The sequence below is a fragment of the Sinocyclocheilus grahami genome, unplaced genomic scaffold (genome assembly GCF_001515645.1).
Source record: "Sinocyclocheilus grahami isolate Dianchi unplaced genomic scaffold, SAMN03320097.WGS_v1.1 scaffold1290.1, whole genome shotgun sequence".
Lineage (NCBI taxonomy): Eukaryota > Metazoa > Chordata > Actinopteri > Cypriniformes > Cyprinidae > Sinocyclocheilus > Sinocyclocheilus grahami.
The window spans coordinates 186,232-198,898 of NW_015506469.1; the positions used below are offsets into that span (position 1 = coordinate 186,232).

Genomic DNA, 12,667 nt, shown 5'->3' on the forward strand with positions numbered 1-12,667 from the left:
TTATTTACTAATCGTTTGAGGTAATTTCGCGATTTCAATTATCAAACAGTAACCACCAGTATTAGCCACCTCATCTTCTCATCAGAGACATGTGTTGCAGCACTAAACAGTCTCTCGCTGTCGGTGCTTCGTGCTTGTAATGATTTCTGCATCTTTCTCTGATAGTTTTAAATACTTTCACACTGCCAATGTTTGCTGCATTAGCGCGTGCCTCTATTGAATAGCATTCGTCATTGTTCGGTACATATTATTCGGCCAAACAACGAAAGAGATTTTTTTGCTATTTTCGGCCAAATAATTTCAGTTGCTGAATATCCGGTGCATCCCTAATACAAAAAATACAGAACAGCATTTACCCAGTTCGGCACTGCATTTTGTCTCTGGGAGTTCCCAAGTTCCCTTCAGCAGGTAAGAAGGACACAGTTCCCTCATAGTAGCGATGTGACAGAAAAGTTTTAACACCTGTAAAAATAAATAAATAAATGAATAAAATAATTCAAAAATAAAATAAGAACAAATAAACAATATTCCACGTATCTTTGACTTTTTTTAGTGGATGGTCTTATTCTGTTTGTGACACTGTATGCTACAAAACCATGTTGATTTTTACTACCAAGATGCAGTTTTTTGAGCATAAATTATTCCATAATGGATACAAACAATAACTGTCCCCGAAGAAATGAGACGTAAACAAAGGAATTACCATCCATATTACAACGTTATTGTTTCGTTGGACTAAAAGTGCTCTATGGGATGTTGTTCAGTGGACCCTTACCTTTCTAACTAAACTGGGATTTACAGCTGTGGATGCGTTTATGACTCGTTATTACGATGAATCTGGTACGTACTGGGTTTTGATTATGCATGTTTTGATGTGTACTGCTTACACAAATTTAGCAAATACATTCTTTATAAGCTTTCCATTGAAAAACAGCGATCTTTCTTTGATGCTTGAGGCTTAGACCTTTAGAATGATATATATAGTTTGTTAAGATTATTTATTTCCCTTTTCATTTAATCTATTCGTAAACATTGACACGTGCAAACAAAGAGCGTTCAGTGCGCCGCGTCCAGGTGCAGATTAACAGGTTAAAAGTTGAGTGCTCTGCTTCTTTAGGCCTGTGAAGCACTCATATCAGGTTGTTAGGCTGTCCTTTCGGCCCTCATGATGGACTGTGAGCAACAGTGCCCCCTCACGGTTTGATGCATCACCTTGAGCATATTACTCTCAGGAGTTGGGTTATGTGCAAGGTCGAGGATGTGAGTCCTCCTCTTACTCAAAGTCGAGTATTCCACTCCCTAGAACTCCATTCTGCAGTCATACCAGGTCACTAGGCCTCTTCATGGCCTCTATAATGGCACTGAGTGCTTTCTAAAATTCATGTTTATGGTAAGCGCACACCCTAAGCATCTTGTGCACTTTCTATAATCCATTTATGGTAAGGGTCACATGCTGCCAGAATCGTACCCTTTCTCCGAGTTGGTTAAGGCCCTGATTCTCACCTTGGGTCCCACTCTACATATGTATCTTCAGTGATACCTTAACAATGTCTCCCATCTGACTGGGCTGCGGGGGTATAAGTCTACCAGCTCGAGGGATCTGGAGAGAGAGATCCTACGGGAAGTCTCCATCTCAGGTACAGTGAAGGTGTCTATTGCCAGTTCCTCTCAATTACCTTTCCACTGCCTTTTTGTCATATCTCAAGTCAGAGCCTCTGCCTCAGGCAGAAAGGTTGTTGGCTATCCTGTAGCCCCCCTGGGAGAATTAGGAGTAGATGTATGAAGTCAACCTAGATGACAGGCCAGGGTCTGGTAATATGATGAATCCTAGATGCCTGTCCATATCCTCTTAAAGGAATCACATTGTTATCTGATTCCAAGCCTTTGAGCTCTGCCCTGGAACTGGGCTTTCTTTGTCAGCCTTTAACAGGTAAGTTATTTTGAGTATGTAGCTTGGGACTTTGGCCGAAGTGGATAGTGTCACTGACAGCCACTGATGTGTCCGAGGGGTGACTCTGATGGTTTCACTCTGGGGTTGGTGCTTAGTACAGAGTAAATAACTCTGTGCAGCATTTCTTATTGGGTGCAATACTGCCCTCTAGTAACTACTTGCAAAAGAATACGGTTTGCAGCATTATAACTCTGTGTCTACACTACACACAAAACTCTTAAATTATATAAGAAGAAGAAAATAAGACCATAAAAAATAAGTGAAAGGTGGTCTTTGAAACCCCTGGTATGCAGACATTTCTAAGTAGACATGCCAAACATTCTATAGACATATTTTTATCTGTGAGGCAAGTATATGCTAAGTTTTGGTAAATTTTTGTGACACTTTCAGACAGATGCTCACGAAGCACATCCAAAGCACATCCAGTTTAGTTATTTTCCAAAAGTAAAACATTCTGTTGTTATTGTGAGTGTACACAAATAAAAGTAGACATGTCACAGTTTTGAATGATGCCTTACTCCTATCTGTATGACCAAAAATGTGAATTTTAAAGTTCACAGCACCTTCGCTGACTCCAAAAAGGTTAGGAACTCTCATTAAGGATGATTGCTGGACCATCGCAATCCACGAAATCTAAATAATTTAGTGTTTTATAGGAGATAAATGATCAAAGAAAATGGACTCCGCCTGCAAAACTAGCCAAAATACTTTTTTCTGCACTGTAACAAAGACATGACAAAGGGTATCCAACACATTCATTACCTTCTGTTGAGAGAGCTGAGAGGAAAGGCGTTTGGCCTCTAGCATGTCCCGTAGTTGCTCATATTGGACCACTTTACATTTTGAGTGTCCCAGACCCACTTGTATTCTTCGAGGCAACTTTTCTAGGTGATTAAAAAAAAAAGTAAATCAAAGGACTGTGCATGTAATTAATACATGGTTAAATGTAGTCAATTAAATGTCAGTCAATACATAGTTTTTATCTGATTTTATATTTATAGTCTGTGCACAGAATAACTCTAAACTGTAGAATTCAAGAATGTCTGTACAGAAGTGACACTGCAGGCAGTGTTACCCTTATAGATACACATTTTTCTGCAGGTCGAAGTTGCTGAGGGGAAGGAATGACAGTTGGTGCCGACAGATCATTTCTCTGGATAAAATGTTAAAGTCTGATCACAGCTGCCTACCTGTGTCTTCAGAGCAGTGGTTTGTGACTCTGCTACTCATCTGTGAATAATTCAGGAGAATAAAATGTCAAATCAATGCAATGTATATGACAGGTTTAAAATACAATTAATATTCAGTAATATTTTTGATTTAACTGCACTGGCATTATCGGATGAGAACAAAATTTGAACTGAACAGAGCTGGATAATAACACTAACTTTGCAACATCGACACTCTTACTAAACTGGATCGAATCAGCATTGAACAGATTTTAGCTGAATAAACTTGTTTTATAATTAATGGACTTTGTAATATTGAGTCATTGAACTAAAATGAAACGCACAATTGTCGCTGCTTTCCAGCTAAAATTCAAGTCGTTTCTTACTGGATGAATTTATCAACCCTGTTATTCTCCTGTTTATTAATGTGAAGTTGTTTTGAAACAATCTGTATTGAATAAAACGCTGTGTAAATAAATGTGACTTGACAAGACGTGATTATTTGAAGAGAACAGATGCAAACAAGACAGAAGAGGCCATGATTGTTTGTATCCGTTTCGATCGTCCAAATTAACTAACGTTATATCACTCACAGTGAGCTTTTCTCTGAATAGCTTTACACACACAGTGTCCAGCTGGCAGTATTATCTGCGGTGTAAATTCATTAATTTACCGAATTAATTTATATAGAAATTATGTAAATCTCAAGTTTTTATTTTTAAACATCTTAAAATCTTTCTTTGATTTTGACAAACTACTGGCAACTATTAAAAAGGAGAAAATAACTTCAAACAGCACACCTAAGCCCTAACACAGAATAAAAGCATATTAAAAACATTATTACCTTTATGGTCCTGTTTCAAAGGCTGTTACTTGTGTATCCAGAGTAACCATGGAAACTGTTTTCTCCTCTCCTATTGGCCAATTCAACAACACAGCCGACCAACCAAGCTTCCGCTCTACCCGGTGTGGGCCAATGGCGTGCGGGGCTTAAATCCCAGGGTGCGCTGACGTCACGCGTGGTATTCCGCTTGTCCGGAGCGCAGCGCACGCGGAGAGGAGGGCTTTCCGGAGCTCCTGGAGTATGGCAGTGGATTCACGGAACTAACAAATGAGCTCCGACGGGGGAGAACATTGCTTTTCGATGAGCTTTGATATTCAAACATATCGGCTGGATTAAACAAGTGCCCCGAAAGGTAATGAGAACGAATTATTAGTATTTTGACAACCTAAAGTGCGACTTTATTTAACGTTGAAAGTTTGAACTGGCTGCTGATTATGAAGTTAGGCGACTGAAGTACGAGTTTTAACTACAGTTTTATAATGTTTTTTTACGGTTGGAGAGAGAGGTCAGTGCATGAGGAGGAGGATATTAAGTTAATGCTATCTCAATCTGACTCCTGTGACTATCTCAGCTAGCCCACACGCAGACCTTTTACTAAGAGAGTCCATTCTGTGTAGCCTGTGCTAGATGTTACTCGACTGTTTTATATTTCTCAGTCGGAGCACGTGTTGGGGGGTATAAATACGTGTTTGCTGAAGGTGAGTGGAGGTTGTTGGTGAGTAGGGCCAGGTGAGTACTGTGCAGGAATTCCGGGAATGTGAGGGTGTCAGGGGGCGGAGTTTAGGAGAAAAAAACAACAACTCCTAACATTACCTAGTTTACTTTTATACTCGGGTATTGACCACGACGTGGTCCATAATTGTGATGTGAGATGATGATAGGTTCAGGAAGTTTCCAAAAGGCTTATTCACCATAAAATAGACTGCAGAAAAGTTTTGCTTTTAGAGTCTAGAGAGTGTGGGTCCGCCTGTTTGTTGCTTACTCCAGATTCTCATCTCCTGTACTGCTCACTTTGCATCCCACAGACCACCCCAAGTTTATGCAACCCAAGTCTAAGGAAATGCTGGAGAGGCTCGAGCAGATAGTGACACTTAAAGGGGTGTCAGTGCGGTCACAGTGTTTAGTTTCAGTAGTCTGTCTTATATTTCTAACACACACATGCATACACAAAAATGTGTTTAGATGTGAGTAAACCGCTCCTAATGCCATTTAACTCTGTGTCTTAGTTTCAGCTGAGGTGGAAATCCCTGACATTGGCACTTATATTTCTAGAGGCTGCAGATGATGTGGAATTGTTTATTGTTATTATTATTAGAATTTTAACATTGATTAACATAGATCAAATTTAGGTTACGCTTATGTGATGTTTTCCGTGCTGTGTCATCACGAAAGCTTGTCAATTGAATGTGTATTTAAGTGCTGCGGTTTAAAAACAAGTGATTCCAATAAGCAGTGAAAATTTTGGTATATGTGACTGGAGCACAAAACCAGTCATAAGGGTCAATTTTTCTAAATTTTCGAAAGCTGAATAAATAAGCTTTCCATTGATGTATGGTTTGTTAGGATAGCATAATATTTGAAAATCTGTAATCTGAGGGTGCAAAAAAATCTAAATATTGAGGAAATCGTCTTTTAAAGTTGTCCAAATGAAGTTCTTAGCAATGCATATTACTAATCACAAAGTTAGTTTTAATATATTTACAGTAGGGAATTTACAAAATATCTTCATGGAACATGATCTTTACTTAATATCCTAATGATTTTTGGCATAAAAGAAAAATCGATAATTTTGACCCATACAATGTATTTTTGGCTATTGCTACAAATATACCCCAGCGACTTAAGACTGGTTTTGTGATTTTGTGCAGGGTCACATATGTGCACACTGACTGGGAGACAGTCTGAATGCACACATCTGAAATGTGCACACGCAAAGCAGCTTCTCGCACAGTGCATGAATATTGAAATTAGTTTTTGTTTTGTTTTTTTGGGGCACCTTAAGTGGTCATATACACACACTTATGGTGTGTGTGGTTAAATGCAGAGGACAAATTCTGAGTATGGGTTACCATACATGGCTTTCATGTCACTTCAGTTTACAAAATGCCCATCTTTGCAAGTATCCTCGTAAACACAGTTGTTTATGTTTTAAAGACCCCCTGTGGTGAAAATCAAGTTTTTAATAGGGATGTAACAATTCACTCAACTCACGATTCAATTAGATTCACAATTTTGATTTCACGATTCGATTCACGATTTTAAATTTTTTTTACAAAATGAGATTTAAAACAAATTATAAATTAAATGTGTCCTTTAATTATTGCTTGGACAAAATGCTGCACGTTTCTTTGTGAAATTGAAATATAACTATAATACTATACTAATATAGCACTTGAATATTATTGCTCTTTTGTTGGTTTTGATTGCTTCTATTGTCCTCATTTGTAAGTCGCTTTGGATAAAAGCGTCAGCTAAATGACAAAATTTAAATATAATGTAAATGTAAATAACAAAAGTAAATTGAAATTTTAAAACAAGCCCCAAATCAAATACGTAACACAAATAAAAGAAATCTCTTCATATAAGCAAAATAAGGCTTTGTCTGTGCTCTTTCCATTTAAAATTAGAGGCAACCGCTGCATTTTAATTATGATCCAAACAAAGACGCTGCATACATGCAACATGAGCAGTTTTTAATCCAAATTAGATTGTATAATTTAGAAATTTGATAAAAATATCTGCATGAAACAACGGAGCTGTGGCAGGTGGCGCTAGAAGCGTTTCCTTGGTTTCCGCTGTAAACAAAGCAGCGCTGAACTTATAAACTTTAATATGCATTATACAGAGGCAAGATGAAAAAATACCATCTAAACTTTTCTAAAGACAGTAAGTTCCCCTCACACATGCATTCATATAAACTCCTACCCCTAAATGAATTGCGATTTGTTTAGCATCTCAAACGATTTGAACACATTTGAATCGATTTTCAACCGGCTTGCAGTTAATCGTTACATCCCTATTTGTTAGAGTTCGGCTAATGCATGTTTCTGTTGATGGATACAAATTCTGGCTTCCCAATACAATACAACAAGAGCGATGAGAGAAAAAAAAACAATGTGGACAAACCAGTCACTCTTTATTCAATGCGAGTGCTGTATGTTGGAATAACTGTCATTTATGCCGTCATCACGTGTTGATAGCGCACGTGAGACCTGAACAGTACAAAATGCCATCTTGGTGAGTATCCTAGCAGACAGTCGGCTGAACATACAGTATCGGTGCACTGGATCAGTGCATTCTCTTAAAGTGACAGCACTTTCTTAATGTTAATCAAACAGCAACAACACGGAAATCACTCACTGCTCTTGATTGAATAACTTTAAGGATTAATCTTTAATTTATACAGTCAAATATCCAATGTTATTTTACATTTGATTACTTTATTCAATTTCTGTACCTAAAAACTAATGTTAGACCTACCTAAAAAAACCTGAAAAGCACTGTTTATTTTATTTGTATCTTTGCTCTATTGTATTTATTTGTGCTGTTGCTTGTAGTTTGATTATGTGTTCTTATTTTCTTTATTTGTGTTTGACCATATCGTTTTTTCCCTAAACATAGCACATACCGAACCGTACCAAAACCTTGACTCTAAAACCGTGATACAAACCGAACCGCGAGTAAGTTGAACCGTTGCACCCCTACTAGACAGACTTTAGCTGTTGCGGAGTTACTCGCCTATAAAGAAGAAACAAAGCAACCTTGGTGTCCGATCGCAGGCCTTCCGCTCCTTGAGTTCTCTCCAGCGCTGGAAAGCTGATCCGATATTTACACGGGTCCTACTTCTTGCCTTATTGACATAAGCCTTCTTCTGTTCCACAGATGTTTTCCTCTTGTTTTTTTATCCGCCATCTCTATCTTTCTGTTGCTTGGTTCGCTAATGTGAGCACTGAACGCTCTCTTCTCCACATCAAGAGTAGACACCCCCCTTACTGCTGATTGGCTGCAAGTTTGTTTTGCTATTCGGCCGAATCAGTTTTCTAAAAACAGCGTTTTTTTTTTAAAACGCTTGCCCCACCTTTTTTTAAGGTTGTATTTGTGTTGTTTTTGTAGTGAACTGGCAAGAGACTAAAATAAGTGCACACTGAATTCAATACAGCAGATAATCTTTTAAGAACTGAAATAAAAATTTGATATGAATTACATATGTAATTTGCGGGTGGGATGGGTAGGATTTTTCCATCTAAACATCCGGACTTGCAGTCGTGCACTTGGCTGTTCAAAAATGCCCTTCAGTAAGTTTTGGAACTGAGGCAGGTATAGGCTCATGACTTCTTTTGTCAAAAAGTAATAAAAAAATCTAAAATGGGTAATCGTTTGATTTTCAAATAATATTGACTGATATTAGAGTCAGAATAGCGCTGGGCTGAGAGACTGAGAGTGTGCATGTTTGAGTGAGTGAGACGGAAATCACGCATAAGCACTCATTTTCTCCTATCGCTCCACTCCACCTGACTGTCACGAATGACGTTAAATCAAGTATAGTTTGATTTGTGTTCACATCTTTATTTGTTAAGCAAAGGGCTGAGGAAATGTTTATTCATTATAGTAGTGCTGTACAGCATGTGTGATTTTGTGCATGATGAATTTGGCCCAAAATTTACCCTAAATTTAGGATCAGCCGACTGACACTCCCAGGATTAAGACGAATATTATATGTATTACATAAAGATCAGATGGTGATTGGTTGATGCACCCATACTTTTTGGAGATTTTCACAGGGTGTCTTCCTTTTACTGTTACTATAGACTGTGTTTTCATAAGTCTGTTTAAGTTTGAGAGTGTACCATATAGAGACTCTTTTTCCATGAGGCAAACCACAAGTAATAGACCAGAGGAATTCATTCTGAGATGTGTAATATATTCCAAATTTTTCAGCATCTTTTCTAGGAAGGGATTTGATGATCAAATAGTGTATTTTGCTTGAACTGAACATTAATACTGCTGTCTCTTTCTTTTTGGAGTTCACTGACATCACACAATTTTTTTCCAACAGCTCCTGACCTCTGGTAATGTTTGATGTAATTAAAGCCCATTTTAGTAAAAAAAAAAAAAAAAAGATACATTACTATATATTTTATTATTTTTAATCCTGAAGTCAGCACTTTTTAAATGATTCAAACCAAATGGTTTTGTCAAGTTCATGGTCCCATAGAGCCACTGTGAAGTGTGTGATTCATATTATGTGGTTGATAATGCTGAAGTGCTTTGTCTTTTGGAATACCTTGGGAATAAAATTCACATTGACAGAGGTGCAGCCGTGTGTGTAAGCAGAGCCCGCATTGACAAGTGTTCATGGTCATTAATTTGAGTTATGTCATGTCGTGTTACTTACTCTGTAGCGGACAGTGTCATTACACCACTGTATTTGAACCTTGACTATAGACTAGGGCTATCAAAAAAGAATTTGAATATCGAATATTCGTAGAATTTAAAATAAAAATCCACATTTGAATGCAAAAACGTTGCATTCGAATTTTAGAATTGCCTCTCGCTTCATCAAGGCAGCCTTATCAGTGGTGCACGAGATGCGATGATGATGTGTCATTGCATTTTAATGTTTTTCTTAGTCTATCCAGTTGAACCTACTAGATGCGGCGCTGCTACGTTGTTCATTAAAATATTGCGGGAAAAAAGAACATCAATGCGGAGATGGTGTCAAAACCGAAACCAAACCGTTCACACAGAACACATATTTATTATATTTTCTTGAGGCTGGGAAATTGCACTCGCATCTCGCACAAGAGAGACGCATGTTTAGAAAGCCATCTAACATTAATGTAAGTTCAACTTTTTAAAAACATGTGTCAAGACTTTATGGCGGTTTTTCCCCATCCTACTGCATCAAGTTTTGAAATGAAGAAAGTACTCTTTGTGATTGGTTTTCGTCCTTTGTATTAAACTATACATGCATGATTCTGTTTTGTTTCTATTTGTTTAAGCAACTTTAATTATATAAGGTTTATAAACATTATTTTAAACACTATGCACTTTTTTTAAAGATAGTCATGTTATTTTATTATGCTTTGAAGAAACGTGCATAATATTTTGTTCGATGCGCCCTCTTGGGGCCTCAGGAGAGAAGCCAAAAGCTTTTTCCCCCCTAACTGAAATTATGCATTTTAAATTCGAATATAATTTGAATATTGATCATATTTAAGTACAAAATTTGAATTTTCAGCCATTTTGACAGCCCTACTATAGACCCCCTGGAGAATTAAATGCAGCTTAACAGTCAACATGATTAAAATGTGCTCTTTAAAATGCTGCACATTTCTTTGTGAAACCAAAATATGTCAAATAACAAAACTAAATTAAAATTAAAACAAACCCCAAATCTAATCAAATAAATAAGACAAAAAAATCTCCTCATGTAAACAAAGGCTTTGCCTGTGCTCTTTCCATCCAAAATTAGAGGCAACTACTGCATTTGAATCACAATCCAAACAAAGATGCTGTATCCATGCAGCATGAGCAGTTTTTTTTATCTAAATTAGATTGTGTAATTTGACATTTTGAAACAAAAACAGAATGCTCTGGCTTTAGTTTGTGAACCTATACTACATAAAACATCTGCACGAAACAAAGACACGCCGATTCACTCTCTGACCGCAGCTGGCACTTGTGGAACCACAGTAATACAGGGTTTCCTGGGTTACTGCCGTAAACAAAGCAGCGCAGCGCTTATGAACACTACTGTAAAATACATTATTCGGAGACGAGATGAAAAGAAAATATCATTAAACTTTTCTAAAGATCGTCAGTTCCCCTCAGAGATACATTCATATAAACTCCCACCACCAGAAATATTGCGATACATTTAGCATCTCAACCGATTTGAATCATCACATATTTGTATCAATGTTCAACCAGCTTGCAGTTGATCATTGATCATTGCATTGTTACATCCCCTAACTATTACCTTCTACCAAACTTAGCCAGTCAATCCATTCAGACCAATTGTCCTTCTGTGCAAAGCTTATACTCACTTTAAAGTTGCTTTTGTGCAAATGAAAAAACTCCTGAAGGCAATTTTTTTTTTTTTTCATTTTTTGTACTTCTTGAATTTTGTACTTTTTAACTTTTTTTTTTCTTTGAGAAAACAAAACATCTTTGTGATCAGCATTATGAATTAGCCTATATTTAGTATTAATTACATGTTATTTATATTTCATGAACTTATACAAAATTTTAAACTAAATATAAATTATAATTAAGTTGCTTAAACGACTATAAACAATACGGCATCATGTATGTATGCATAGTTTAATACAAAGGGCGGAAAGTCAATCACACAGAGTACATTTTTCATTTAAAAACATGAGATGCAGTGGGATGGGGGAAAACCCGCCATAAAATCTCGATATGTTTTTTTTCAAAGTTAAACTTGCATTAATTTTACAGGCCTTCTACACATGCAGCTCTTTTGAGCGAGACGCGAGTGCAACAGTAATAGATCTCCGTCTAGAAAATGCGTGAAATGTGTGTTCTGTGTGAACGGCTTGGTTTCGGTTTTGATGTAAACAAGATCTTCTCCACATTGATGTTCTCTTTTTCCGCAATATTTTTAATGAGCAACGCAGCATCTAGTGGCTTCAGCTGGATAGACTAACAAAAACATTATAATGCAATAGGGATGTAACGATTAACTGCGAGTCGGTTGAAAATCGATTCAAATATGTGACGATTCAAATCGGTTGAGATGCTAAACAAATCGCGATTCATTTAAGGGTAGGAGTTTATATGAATGCATGTCTGAGGGGAACTTACAAAGTGTAGACAGGGTGTAAATAAGAGAGGCATTGCGCAGTGTAGAGAGCTTCGTTGATTATAAATGTGAGATCGAAATGAACTAAGATTAGTGACAGCTTTTAATGATTTTTAAGGGAGTTTGTGATACTGATGTAATACAATACAATTCAATAAACAAGTTAATATTAAGTGACTTACATTGTCTGACTATAACACTATTGTCTGATTTTGCTCTATTTCGACGTCGAAAATAGTTTAAAACAAAGACACAGCTCAGCCGCTGCCATCTGAACGGGCGTGAATCTAGTGAGTCAGTGATTCATGATTACCCATTCATAAAGACAGTCACTTGATTCATTTCTGAATGAATGAATGAATCGAACGAATCAATTGAATGAATGATTCAGTGATAGAAATAAGACTTGCCGCCCCCTGCTGGCAGTTTTAGTTTCATTTTTAAAGTATCTTTTCAGTTATTTAAATCATTTAATATTTCTATATTAAAAATGTTATATTTAAAACATTAATATCATCATGAATTTATGGATTTAATTGCACTCATTCCACTTCTGAGCCTCATTAAATGTCTGAAAGTACACCAAGCCACTTTTGTATTATGTGCCACCTCTACAAATGAATTTTGTTAATACTGATTTCATTTGATTGGTAACTTATATTTCTTATTCTACTTGTTCTTATTCTGTCGTTTTAATTTTTTTTAAGAATTTGACAAAAGATGACATACAGGTGCATCTCAATAAATTAGAATGTTGTGGAAAAGTTAATTTCAGTAATTCAACTCAAATTGTGAAACTTGTGTATTAAATAAATTCAATGCACACAGACTGAAGTAGTTTAAGTCTTTGGTTCTTTTAATTGTGATGATTTTGG

The 12,667-nt window shown here is 36.7% G+C and overlaps 1 protein-coding gene across 5 annotated transcripts in view; it reads left to right on the top strand.

The window, feature by feature from the left end:
• Positions 1 to 4,154: 4,154 nt before the first annotated feature.
• The window catches only part of LOC107568897 (plakophilin-4-like), a 113,865-nt gene continuing 105,352 nt past the window's right edge, over positions 4,155 to 12,667 (top strand). For all 5 annotated transcript variants that reach the window (XM_016254889.1, XM_016254892.1, XM_016254891.1 and 2 more), the window contains exon 1: positions 4,155 to 4,316. The gene's annotated coding sequence lies outside the window, so the exon portion shown is untranslated. The remainder of the gene's footprint in view (positions 4,317 to 12,667) is intronic.